This window comes from Antedon mediterranea, chromosome 9, assembly GCF_964355755.1.
Source record: "Antedon mediterranea chromosome 9, ecAntMedi1.1, whole genome shotgun sequence".
Lineage (NCBI taxonomy): Eukaryota > Metazoa > Echinodermata > Crinoidea > Comatulida > Antedonidae > Antedon > Antedon mediterranea.
Window position 1 is genome coordinate 2,699,099 of NC_092678.1, and position 13,594 is coordinate 2,712,692.

General features: G+C 34.8%; 1 protein-coding gene across 4 annotated transcripts in view; it reads left to right on the plus strand.

Moving 5' to 3' along the window:
- The window catches only part of LOC140059396 (dystroglycan 1-like), a 64,984-nt gene that overhangs the window by 14,192 nt on the left and 37,198 nt on the right, over positions 1-13,594 (plus strand). For 3 of the 4 annotated variants that reach the window (XM_072105292.1, XM_072105290.1, XM_072105291.1), the window contains one exon: positions 2,928-3,001. The gene's annotated coding sequence lies outside the window, so the exon portion shown is untranslated. Of the gene's footprint in view, positions 1-2,927; positions 3,002-13,088; positions 13,482-13,594 lie in introns of those variants that run through there. The other variant, XM_072105293.1, reaches the window with a different exon arrangement.

The following is a 13,594-nucleotide window of genomic DNA, read 5'->3' on the forward strand; positions in this document are numbered from 1 at the left end:
ATAATTGTACATAAGCAGTTGGTGTAACTTACCTTGTATTATTCAATGATAAAGGAAGTATTCAGGCTAGTATTAAATTGGCTTGTAGCTCTTAATATTGGCAAATTAAATTATCTATCTAGTATTACAATACTCTGGGATAGCAATCAAGGAGGTTGTGTTTACACTTGCGTTACAAGCGACAGCCCTGACAATTCATTTACCTTATTTTCTCAAGCCATTGGTCATAGTTCACTGCATAAGCCGGCCCAAATCTAAAAGCTGCTCCTGGATTCACGTAGAGAGGTGGTCCAGTTCTGAATTTCAGGATCAGCGTAGTGTTATCGATTGCATGTGTAAGTAGGTCAAAGTATCTTGTTAGGGATGTCCTGAAATGGGATGGCTGTAGTTTTAAACATAATTCCTCCTTGTTCGTGAGAAAGTGTCCTCTTAATAGAGGTGTCCCCCTGAATAGGAGTGTCACCATGACTAGAGTGTCTCCTGAATAGAGGGGTCCCTTGAATAAAGGGGGTCCCTTGAGTAGAGTCTACTGTAGGCTCTGTGGAAGAAAAATATTTGTGGGAGGGTGGACGACCTAGAAAGTGGGTCTTCCGTGGAGACTACAAACCTTTAGTATCTCACAGCATGGAAGTTATTGTACTTCATGTTTTATAGTATACAGTGCAGAGTTTTTCTTGGGTTGGGACTGAATTTTAATTTGCATAGGTGGAACTATTAAGGGTCGGGTCAGTGACCTTGAAGGTGTGTCACTCTTTTTCTCCTTACAAAAACTTAGCTATCTCTGTTGTAACCCCTTCCTTTGTAACCTTTAAGATGTGTTGCTACTGCCAGTCCTGATTTATGTTACAGCTGCTGGCTGAGGTACTGTACACTCATCATAATGGTATTACCACACAAGCCATATGACTGTAAATTACTTATTATATAATTATCACATTCTGTCTGTAATAATTTATTTAATATTCAATGTTTAGTTTGTATGTTGCTTGTGTCATGACTAGGTTCTGTACCACACCACTAACTTTGAGTATTAAATTGATGGAATATAACATTTTCTGTAGCATGTTCTTCCATGGGGTCATCTCATGTGCTTGGTTGCCACTTATAGGCACCCTTTTTGGCAACAGGAAACATCATTCTTTATAGAACCTATGATGAATACCCATTGGTTTCTTGTTACATTTGTAGTACCCATCATAGCTTTTTTCCAGTTTCTAATAATGGCAAGCCAAGTCTGCCAAAATTAATCGAATTGTAATATCCACACCATGGTCATATCCTTCAGTAACATTGCTTTGCCAATCTGGTTGAACGATTGTGAAATACTACTTTTTTTACAAATATCTGATATTATAGAAATTTGTAAAGAGCAATAAAAGTCATCTGCAGTAATTCTATGCAGTCACGCAACGAGTGCTGGTTCTATTGTTTGTTGTTTGCAAACAATATAGCTGTTTGTTTTGTATTGTAAGTGCTATTGTAAAATGATTATTATTCTAAATTAGCACAGTAAACAGTATGTGTATAGGAATGATTTTTACTACCCGTTCTGCTAGCCAAAAATTGCCAGTTATAACCTTAAAAGTCCTACTACAAGCCACGTAGAAGGGACTAGACTTAGCCCCATCAGCTACTGTCTAAGGTATGGTTATTAAATATTTTTTATTAAGCCGGATAGCATAAGGTGTGGCCTAAAGAATGGTTAAGTATTTAATGATTTTAATCAAGTATGTATGGGTGTGCCTAACAGACAGATTCCAATCTAACACTCGGATAAGATGAACTGTGTGACATTCGTGATCCATCACCCTCACAATACCAATCTTGATCCATTAGTCTCAATCCCAGATTAGGCACCATGAACTCTCATTATCATCTCTCAATAGGTGTCTGTCTATTTTTGATCCAGCATTTTCAATTTATAGCGAAATTTGGGGATTTTCGCGACGCTCCTTTAGGCAGTCATATTCAAGGGAACGGAAGCATTAGGAAACAGTTACCATGGGGTAGCTTGTAGTTTACTACGACTGAAAAAATGGGTAATTGGAAACTCGGACTGAGCACAACCTCAAGAACGTCTGAGAAAAGAGAGTCTATGAAAACATTTGCTGATAAATATTGAGATTTCTTGTTAAACATGCATTTGGTACATAGGATCGTTGGTAATAATTTATCAATATGAATTTCAGTATGTGGGTTTAACATTTGATTATTATGATATCACAGATTATAGAATTTGACAATCACAGAATATGAATTATTCAGAAGATATTTAAAATAATGCTAAATTATTCAAGATAATCAAAGTCCAATTCCTGAGCTTATTATGGAATTTGTTTACATAAATAAATTTATTATTATGACACAGCTTTACTATAACGTAAATTTATCCTACAGTATTAATTTTAATATTTTATTTTGTCATGTCATGAAATGATGTGTGGTAATAGTTGCTAGTGTTTCTTTACTTTATTACTATACTATGATTAACTTTAGAAATTTTATGTTATTGTTCTACAGTAGTAATTACATGCAGCGTTGCGGAGACGATTCGTTAGGACACTTGTGTACAATGCAGAAAGACCCGGGTCCAATTCATTATAATTCAGAATAACTCGCAGTCAACTCTGCAGCTGTAAATGAGTACCTGGTTGAAAATACTAGGGAGGATAATGTGGCCTGGAAATGAGCTCCTAACAGCTCATTCCTGGCATTCAGAAAGAATATGGGAGTGACTAACCATTAACTTTGACAAATGCAAACCTGCTAATGAATTTGGGATAGGCCTCTCCCTGGTGGTTTAACCCATTTTCAAATTTGGAATAATGAGACTCTAAATTGATTCTCATGTTGCCAATGTGGAGGTTTCTAATCATAAGTGTACTATGAATAATTTGTATTTTAAATTTCAAGTTGTTTCATTTCAGATTTTGAAAGATAGACGAGTTGGAGACAACCTGTGCTTTTCAAGTAGATGAAGACGATTAATCGATAATTCCAGGTAAAAGAAATTGAATAACCTTCCCAATGGGAATACATTGAATACAAAATACATCAATAATGCTATTGCTTTTAATATCCATATCCTAAATAATTTTAGCATAAATTTAAACACTGCCATGTGTTTCACTGCTCACTTTTAGTGCTCTGTGATAATTTATAGAATTTGTTCTTCCATGGATTTTATACTAAAGCAAGTTTCATAAATTTCTAGAGAAAAAAAATATTGCTAGTTCTTGTATTTCTACAGCTTTTTTCATTGACTTGTGCGTACACAACAGTATGGTTTCAATGTTCTAATTGGGAAAGTAATTCCCAGAATATAATAATTAGCTGAAAACACTTTGACGAAAGAAACTATGTGTAGGTTTAGTCCCATTAACGTAATTTCATCTCGCGACCCTGCCTTTATCTCTGAAGTCCGTAATCCAATCTTGCAGTCTACACGCCGAACTTGTTTTAATTGTTTTGTGTTAATTGGCGTGACACAGGATTAACGACTTGTTTTTATCATCTTGAATTCCAGCCATTCAAAGGGGACGTTAGTGAGTTATGGTTTTGTTTATGCTAGCCTACAAGCAGTAATTATGTGGTAGTATTATGCTTATTATGAGAGGCTACATCAAGGTAGTGACAGTTGGAAGGCTAGCTAGCATAGCAGACAGATTTCGTTAATCCATAATCAAATTTCAAACATCCAACTCCTTATCAAAGTTATTAGGGCATGCCCATGATGACACTCCAATTAGGAGGTCTTAGTAGGCAGGTATTGTTTAATGGCCCTGCTTGAGCAGTTTAACAGTGTGCCATCTGTGGTTTCTTTTGTTTCTTTATTATTTCTCTGCACCCACAAAATATTCTTCCCACTCTTTGAAAATACAGTCCCATATAAAATGCAATTTGTTTTTTTATTTTGGAAAGCGCACAATAACATCATTATGCAGTTGTACAACAATGTCTTTTTGGCGTTTAATAATGTTGCAGCTATGATGATCATTATATAGACCGTTACTTACCACCTTTTGACTTTCAAAGTGATATTTTTATGCAAGCATTTCCTCATAATTTTAAAGTCAACATCAATCAATTAAATTGATTTAACAGTTTTATTTTAATCCAATTATAAACATTTTGTATAAACATAAGTATTGATTTTTGTAATATATCCCGACAATTGAGCTGGTGTGCATTGTTCAGAGGGATTAGAGCGCCAATTGAACTGACAGAACTGTCAGTTGTCATGCTAAATAAGGCCTGGTAACCTAATTTTGTTATGAGGGGTGTAAAAATGATTCATAACAGAATTTAGCTGAATATTCCAGATTGCACTAGCCCTACTACAACGTGAACTGTATTCACCCCAACATAAAAAATGTGTACAGAATTTATACAGTATACATTATTGGGTTAAAGAAACCATCAATTGTATGTAAAAAATCCACCTCAACACTAAACATGTGCATTATATTGTTATTCCTGAGATAAAAAGAAGCCAATTTAATTTTAATTGGTAAATATTCTATTTTAAAATATAAGCAAAATGAAACATTGTTTTACTTTGGAATAATTTTTAAATAACATTCCTTGAAAAGGTTATGACATTTTGAAGTCATGAATATTTGTATATATTTTTTTCAAAACATATCAAATTCGGATAAGATTAGTAAAGCAATTTATCAAAATTTGTCATGTTGAATATCTTTATTCTGATAACATTTCAAATGGAATTCCTTATTTATGACTTTAGTAAAACAGTACAAATAAATTTGCATTCAAATTATATTTGTGGAAATAATGACGCTTCCCCTTTGTAAAGGTCTGTCTACTCTATCAAACTAGTTTGACCAAAAAAATGTGCCCAAATATGGTGGTGATATGCCCAAATATGGTAGTGATATGCCCAAATATGGTAGTGATATGCCCAAATATAATAGTGACGATGTCATCGTCTCCATATGGGCACATCACATTTTTTTTGTCACATAAAGTTTGATGATACTGATAGAGCATTGCACATGACCCAAATGTTGGGTCTATGCCTCCCCTACTGTACTTATCAGGAGTTTGGAATATCTCGTGTAGAGATTTTCTTTTTCTTTAACATTTATCTCAGTACTAATTAGAATATTGTGATAAATTTACTTGATTATCGCCTGTCTGTCTGTCTGTCTGCAGATGCCGATCAATTATATTCTGTTGGAAGATACATTAATAAAGATTGTCTTTCACTGGTTAGTCAGCCTAAATGTCATTATTATGAGAGATTAATTAATTGCAACATTGATGAGACCCACATTTCCATTAGGTTTATTGAACTTTAAATGTTAAGGTGCTATTGTAACCTACATGTGATCAAGACAGGCTAGCTGTCATGTACTGTACTTCATATAAATAGTACTGTGTAAATATATCATATGAGAATTGCATTTTGTATTGTTACCTGATCTAGTTGTATGGTAGTGTACCATTTGTATCTTTTTCCCGGATTTGCTGACATCCGACATTTCTTTGTTTTTATGAAGACAAAGTTTCTTGTATCTTGTAAGTTTCTTGTATGTTTCCATCTAGCAAATATAACATTTTTTAGTAATTTATTTTGAATTCTTTCCAACTGTAAATATATGAGCATTTTGCACTTGTCTTGTTTTACCTCATCTACAGTAGATAGCATGTAACATTTTTAGTTACCGGTATTTGTTTTTAACACTTTATGTTCTTTCCACTTTCGTCCTCAGTAGTCGGAAATCAAATTGTTAAACAATGTATTGCCATTTGCATTTGGTTACCAATATTTTTGCCATTTCTTTTCATTCGTTTAGTTTTCTACGTCATGGGTCTGAATTCTGAAGCTTTCCACGCTCTCATACCAAACATGTACAGTACCCCTTATAATGATACTCAAACTAATCTGAGAGTTTTGTCCTTCTTGTCACGGAGACTGACCTCCCATTAGAGGCTGACATCATGTATGGACGCAATGTTTTCAAATGATGCTGGGTGATTTTAAACACGTAGTGTATTCCATTAAACGCCAACGATACTGATTAATGTTGTCACTTGATGTTATTTATGTGGAGTGTACTCGCGAATCCCTGTCAACACCTCGCTGGATTTGCTTATTGGATTTGAATATTGATTGGAAATATGTATCTAATTACTGATCACCTACGTAGTACTTATTTTGACCCTAATGAAGCTTGGTCAAGGCCTTTATATTAGAATGCAATTGAGGACCTGTTTCTAGTGGAAAAAACAACTGGTTAGAGTTGGTGAATAAATTAACTGTTGTATTGTTTGCAGAAACAGGACAAATTCTAAATACCTGGTTAAAGGGTGTTCTAAGATGATAATTATAATATTTAATGTTTTCAATTTATAAAGCGCCTACTAACGATTATTGATCATAGCACTGTGGACTTAGATGTTACACTTTTCAACTACATGCTTCTCTCCTAAGGGTCATGTCATGTCGGTGCTTCCAACTATGGCGCTGATTCATCTGTCTATAACAGTGGATGTGTCCGCTAGTACACCGGGGTAATCTCCTACTTGTTTCAAAGGATGTACTAGCATTTCGTGTACACTGGACCCACGGTTTTATAGTCTTTATCCAAGAGGACTTGTTCTACCACCAGAACCATGGATTGAATGAGCATTGAACCCTTGCCACTGTTATGACTAGGGATTATGGTTCTACTGTCTTAAGCCTGGTTTCCATAAAATCGCTACACGACGGAGCGTAGCGATTGTATGGAAACGCTAGAATTTATCGGGGATCTAGTAAGCGAGCGCTAAATATTCTTTGGTACGCGTATACGATTCATCGCTGACACAATCGGCAAAGTTGAACATGGTTAAACTTTGCCGATTTGACTGCGATGAATCGGGGAGCCTTCCCGATTGCGTCGGCGACATCTGCGTGTAGCGATTTTAATGGAAACGCTGTAGCGATTTTAATGGAAACCAGACTTTAACCACTTGGCCACTCACTCCCTAAAACTAAGTATAATAGAACCTTTCTTTGGGCAACATCCCTATTAAATGGACACTTGCCTGAGAAATGAATGAGAGTCCAAAAATTAATTTGTAAACTTTAAAATGTATACCCTTTATGAGAATTGAATTAGTGACTTGTGTTGCCATTTACTTTCACCTTCCTTATCATGCAATACAAAGATTTCTTTAGGTCCCAAGTGATAATGATTTAAAAGTTTAATAAAGTATTATCTGGTCATACAACAAAAGGCACAATAACTTATTCATGCTTGTTTGTAATGTAAACATCCTCGGTCTTCAACCCCTTACCGGAAATGTATCCATGATCAGGTGACTCACCTGAACCACCAATAACAGACAAGGTGGGTATTGTATTGTTTTTGTTTAGAGGGGTTTTTATCTCAAATCATCCAGTATGTTATGTCTACTTTGTATCAACTGTTCCTAAATTAGGATAAAAAATTACAATGCTAGACAGTCTTGTCTAGAAATGCATTTACATAAAGCATTATAAAAGGTTAAATGAGTGTAAAATTGATTTAACGGTTTGTTTTAGTATAGTAGTTACAATGAAAGTAAAGTTAACAAACTGGAATACTTTCCCGACTTGTGAATCTATGGCACCAACATTGTCCGCCTTTGAAACTGAAAAATAAATAGAATATCATATCCTTGTTTTTCAATGGTTTATTGAAACCATTGTCAACTTGTAATGTTGTAAGTTTAGGTTCACACCTCTGAAGCGTGCAGCCCCTTGTCTGATCCGTTGTTAACTCAAGTATTACGAGACATCTGACTGGTGGTAAAGTTTTTCCAGATGACTTGTGAAAGAATTCAAACAAACACAAAGAGGAGTTCAAGTAGAGTTTGATATAATATGATGAGGTGGAAAATTGAATTATCAATGAGCATGACTTTTAATTGTGAGCCTATGATTTTATACATACAAGCATTGAACAGTAGGTAACCGGATACTTCATAAATTCATAGTGTACGTTTGAAGTTCTAATAATCAAATGTAATTTTACATATTTGATACAGTAAAAGGTACAAAGGTACTTTGGATTTGTTTGTTGATAAGCATCATTTCCAATTCAAAAACCTGTTCCCCAAGGTTTGGTTCACACTCACTCACTAAAGGCGTAGGATTGATTCTAGCATGATACTATCAAATAGCATAATAATTTGCTACAACATTCACACTAAAAGGCAAAGGAAGGACGTAGAAAGCAACATAAGTAATTTGACCAATCAAGTAAAGTTTTATTCTGAAAATGTTACTAAGAAAGATGATATCCCAATGCTACATTTCTCCACCTAAAAAGCAGAAGGGAAGAAGGCATGTTGTGGAATTCCCTTTCTCGTGAAATTTCTGAAGCATACAGTAGTAGTAGTAAAGTATGATTAGACAATAGATGATAGAGTTGTTGCCACTAGATAAAATAAAAACCCAAGATAGTGTCCTTAGTACTTTATTATCTAATTCTTAAATGATACAGAATTTAATGATTAATAATGTAATACAACCTTGTTGAACTTCAACTAGCTAAACTACTTAAAATATTTAAAATATTACTGGTATCTGGTATTATGAATTATTTTGATCAGTTACAGTTTTAATAGTATATTACTGGTCAAATTTCATGTGAACCTTTTAACATTAAAAGAGTTCAAGGTGGGTGAGTTAAAAAAGGACCAAACAAGGCTTGGGTATAGTATAACCCCCCCCCCCCCCCCCAACTCCTTGGTATAAAAATGAAGTATTTTATTGAGTGGTGGAGTACTTAGCAACGCAATACCAACAACCAAATGATTCAATATTTGAGAAGTACAGTATTCTATTCTTGTGGTTTAATTTGCCTTCTTTAGTAGATATGTGGTGACAGATCAACTTAAGTCAACAAATTAAGGTTAATCAAATTATAAATAGTGGTTACAAATTGGTGATTGGTAGGCAATGGACTGGAAGCTATTGCTTCCTGTCTGGGTTATAAATGGGTATTAATTCCTATACTCCAGGAGTCTACTAAGTACTAACTGAAATATTATTTGGTGCGTTAGGCTCTGTCTACACTATCAAACAGTATGTGACAATGTGATGTGGCCATATATGGAGACGATGACATCATATTACTACCATATTTGGGCACATCAAACTTTTTTTGTCAAACTAGTTTGAAATGATAATGTAGACAGAGCTTTTATGACAACAAATATAGTTTTAACATCTATGCTTGCTAATCAGATGTATACCGTATATTTCGGTGTATAAGTCGCACTTTTGACACGCAAATTTGACCTCTAAATTAAGGGTGCGTCTTATACACCGAACATAAATGCCTCACCACACAGAGTGTACATATCGTCACCTCGTTGGCTAGGCCTAGGCCTGAGTAGGCTAGGCCTAGCTACAGTAAACGTAACAGCAACCTGCTTCTGCCTAGTTTTCAAAGCATTTTAGCGTGATGTTATACTAAATATGATGAAAAGATTTGTTTATTATGGAGCTGTTTTAGGCACTCCGATAATATTTCATTTGTAAACGTTTACGATTGGAATAGTATTTATTTATAGTTATACCGCTGACCGTCGTACCCCCAGCGCAAGCCCTTCTTGGCGGCCACATGTTGTACGGTATTCGACTAGTATATTCTCCAGGTGATTATAGCATGGACCTAACATACACACTTCTCGGATACATAGATACTAATCGAATACGATTGTCCGTGAAAACGTGCGCCCTCTCGAAATGATCGAGCGAGGCTAGCCCACACACGTGCGTGTTACACACACGGTCATGCACTCGATGTTGCGGGTGCGAAACTCATGAATAAGAAGTTAGAAACAACTTGTTGAGGCTGGGCGCGGCCGAGCCTAGGTAAGAAAAAAACCTAAATAAAGGACGCCGTTGTAGATATAACAAAATATATTATTACAATAATATTGATTACAATTTAAAAAAAACATTGTTTTGATGAAATATAAGGTGCGTCTTATACATCGACGATATAAAAAATACCGATATTTTACTCTCAGTTAGGGGGTGCGTCTTATACACAGGTGCAACTTATACACCGAAATATATGGTAGTAACTATCTATACTTGCATTATGATATTTGATTATCAATCACCTACCAAGTTTAATGCATCACACCTGCTGGTAATGCTCCATCAAAACCTAAGGTATAAGATGTACCCTGCTGCCAAGATTTATGAGGTTACTTATTTACAATCAACTTTGACACCTATCTCATTTATATGCTGTGGCGTCATCCATCGTTTAGTGGTTAACATGCATGCTTTGTAACCCCAGTGTCTTGGGTTCGATTAGTAAGGAGGGTTAGGTTTGAGATGATCTAAAAATTAGTTATGTCACGTTTACTCATTGTGAGAAAATTGGGCCACATTTTCTTCACTCGATTCTTCCACATAGTTTTGGCAGGTTGTAGATCAATGTGATAACCATGACACAAAATTACTGTAAGTCGTCGCAAATTGAAAGTTCTAGATTATTGTTAACAATCCATCTAAATCATGATATCTCTCTTCATACCTAGTTGGTTCACCTTTTTTGTAGTGGAGTAGTCCAAGATATAATGGTCTCCTAATTTGCGTAATGACATACAGGTGAAACTCGTAATTGCAACTCGTAATTGCAACTCATAATTATCTCAACGGTTTTAAATTAAATGACATAGTTCACTAATTTTCTCATCTAATTTCTTGACATTTTGTATTTACTGTATAAACTAAACTGTTAGTAATATTCGTAATCGTTATAAAAATATTGTATCATAATTAACACACAAGATTGTTCCCCAGTTTAAATACTTTAAAGATGTCACAGATTTCAACCTTTTCAATTTACCAAAATTCATTTACAAAAATTCAGAAATAAAATTGTATAGAATATTTTCTAGTGTGTATATGATTGTTAGTGTATTTCTGTTGGCTTCCACTTGAGCCCATCTTACCCAAAGTTTATCCCACCCATGAATACCCACACTTTTCCCAAATATACGCCCCTGCTATATTTCTCTGTTGTCATAGATTTTAGTTGACTTTTTCTGACAGTGTTTTTCACAGCTTTTCTTAACACTTTGACTGCCAGAGGTTTTTCCAGTTAGAAACTGCCACCGCCAGCATTTTTAGCCCAATTCGATGTTTTTATTAAAGCTGATTGAAACCATGTATGTGATCTGATTTATATGTAATTTAGACTAAAATAATCATAAAGATTTTAGCTTTACAATGGTACCAAGAACGATTTTTAAATCGCAATATGTAAATCGTAATAGTAAAATGAAAGTAACCCACTTTTTGAATTTTTCGTAGTTTCGCACAAGAAAGTCGAGATAATCGCGATTTTGTGCAAGACATCACAATATGAAAATATCGCCCGGTGAGATCAACAAACAATGAAAAAGTTACTTACACGGCACCGATAGGCCTATAAAAACAAGTTATCACTATCGAAAAATGTATTACATTTTATAAATCATAAATCTTACATCAATGTTTCGCCAAAATCCACATAGTAAAGACACCAGGCCTAGTAAACCAGGCCTAAAGTTGGTCCGGAACCGTTTTACGACTAGGGCTAGGCTATAGCCTAGTACTACTAGCCTAGGCCTAAGAGATAATAAACTGATGATAATAACCATACCATTTCAAAACAAGTTTGTTGCGTGAAACTCGGTCACTTTCAGTAAAACACCAAAACAATTAAGGTATACATACAATAATAAAATTAAAGACTTCATATTGAAAATGACTCCATTATTTTTTATTCAGATAACAAACAAACATGTCAATCCACAAAAACCTTTGTAATGCTTCGGCGGCATAGCTAGCGCGCGACCGATACACAATGCGCCAAGCCATCGCTCTACGCGCTACTGTGATGCGCGGTGTTTGTTATTTCGACAGGTACCATTTTGATAGTCGTTCGTAACCAGATTAGTTACTTTCAAATTGTAAAATATTGACGGTCCAGACCGAATATAGTGTTCATATTTTTAGTATATACCAATAATTAACCTATCTACCGGATTTCGTAAAAAAACGCGAAAAACGAAGATCTTCGTTTTTGGCAGTCAAGCGTTGTGTTTCCAAAAACGAAGATCTTCGTGTTTGGCAGTCAAAGTGTTAATGTTTAATTAGTAAAGTACTAGAAATTAGTAATACTACTGTATGTGAATGATAATTGAACTGATTAGCCTTAATTAGAATTTAATTTGACAATTAATATTAAAATTATTGGAAAGGTAATGACATTTAGTTTGATTGTTCAGAAATGTAACTATGTATTATTAGGTGTGTCACAGGAAGCAGGAGATATCTAATATGAGCTATTATCTCTATTGGAGTTAATTATGGTGTTTCAATCCGTTTAACTTGTTCTACATGTTATATCAGAAACGCCATCACAGTATATCAGAGGTATATCTACATACACACACACACACACACATACATAATTTATATTGCGCCTTATCAATAAATTTATATAAGAGAGTATTTAACCAATCATCACATTCACACAAGCACTTTCAGATTTAACTCTTATATGTTTCGGATCAGCTTATGTTCTATGCATGATGAACCAGCGTGTGAACACAGCCTATTATTATGTTTAACATGTTTGGGGTTTTCCATGAAAGATTAATCAGAATACTGGGACTGAAAAGCAGTGAATATCTATTAAACAAATTCAAAGAATGGTGTTATACTGTAGGATAACCCTCTTGACTTGAGTACAGGTATAAAAGAAGACATGCCAGACATGTTATTACCTCTAGTCATTTGGTACACATGTGGTTCACATTGGTGGGCTAACACAAGGGATAATAACCACATTCATAGGGCTAGTGATGTAGGCCTACAGAGGTGATTGAGGTCTTAAAAGTTACAATCCAGACATTGCAGGCATCTAATATCATTAGCAATTACCTGTGCAAAATCCCTATTGGTTGTTGTGATTTAGCAAATCATCAGGGAGGCATAAATACACCAGGCTAGGCTGGAATTCATTCTCTTGGACCGTTCCATTATTAAGCGGAGGATGTGATGTGCAGGAAATGCAATTACTTGCACTTGCATAATAATCTTCATTGTGTACTTCATGCAGAATCGAAATGCTGATCATTTTTACGATAACTCTCAATTACAAAAGTCGTACGTTTAATGGATCAATTTTGAATGGAATTATTTTACGTTTGGATTGACAAAGTAAATATATTTCTGCTTTACCTGTCAGGAAGTGGTTTAGTCTCGGATTGGAATATTTGTGGCTAGTTAGTTCATGGTTGAATGAAGATGCTTGCTGATTTGTAAAGTGAATTTAATATTGAATTTGTTGTCGAGAGGCTTGTTGTGAAACAGTTGAGCTGTTTAACTCGCATCTTTCTTGTGATCATTTTTTGTATTCCAACGATTGGATTAAATAATTCTGCCTGAAGGATATATTCCAGTAAAGGAGTTGGTAAGTGTGTGGTCTAATAACCGTTGGCACTTTTCTTATTTTATATGTACATACCTTTGCCATTGGTGAAATAATTCTGAATTAGAAATCTTTGATTGTTAACTACAGTATTA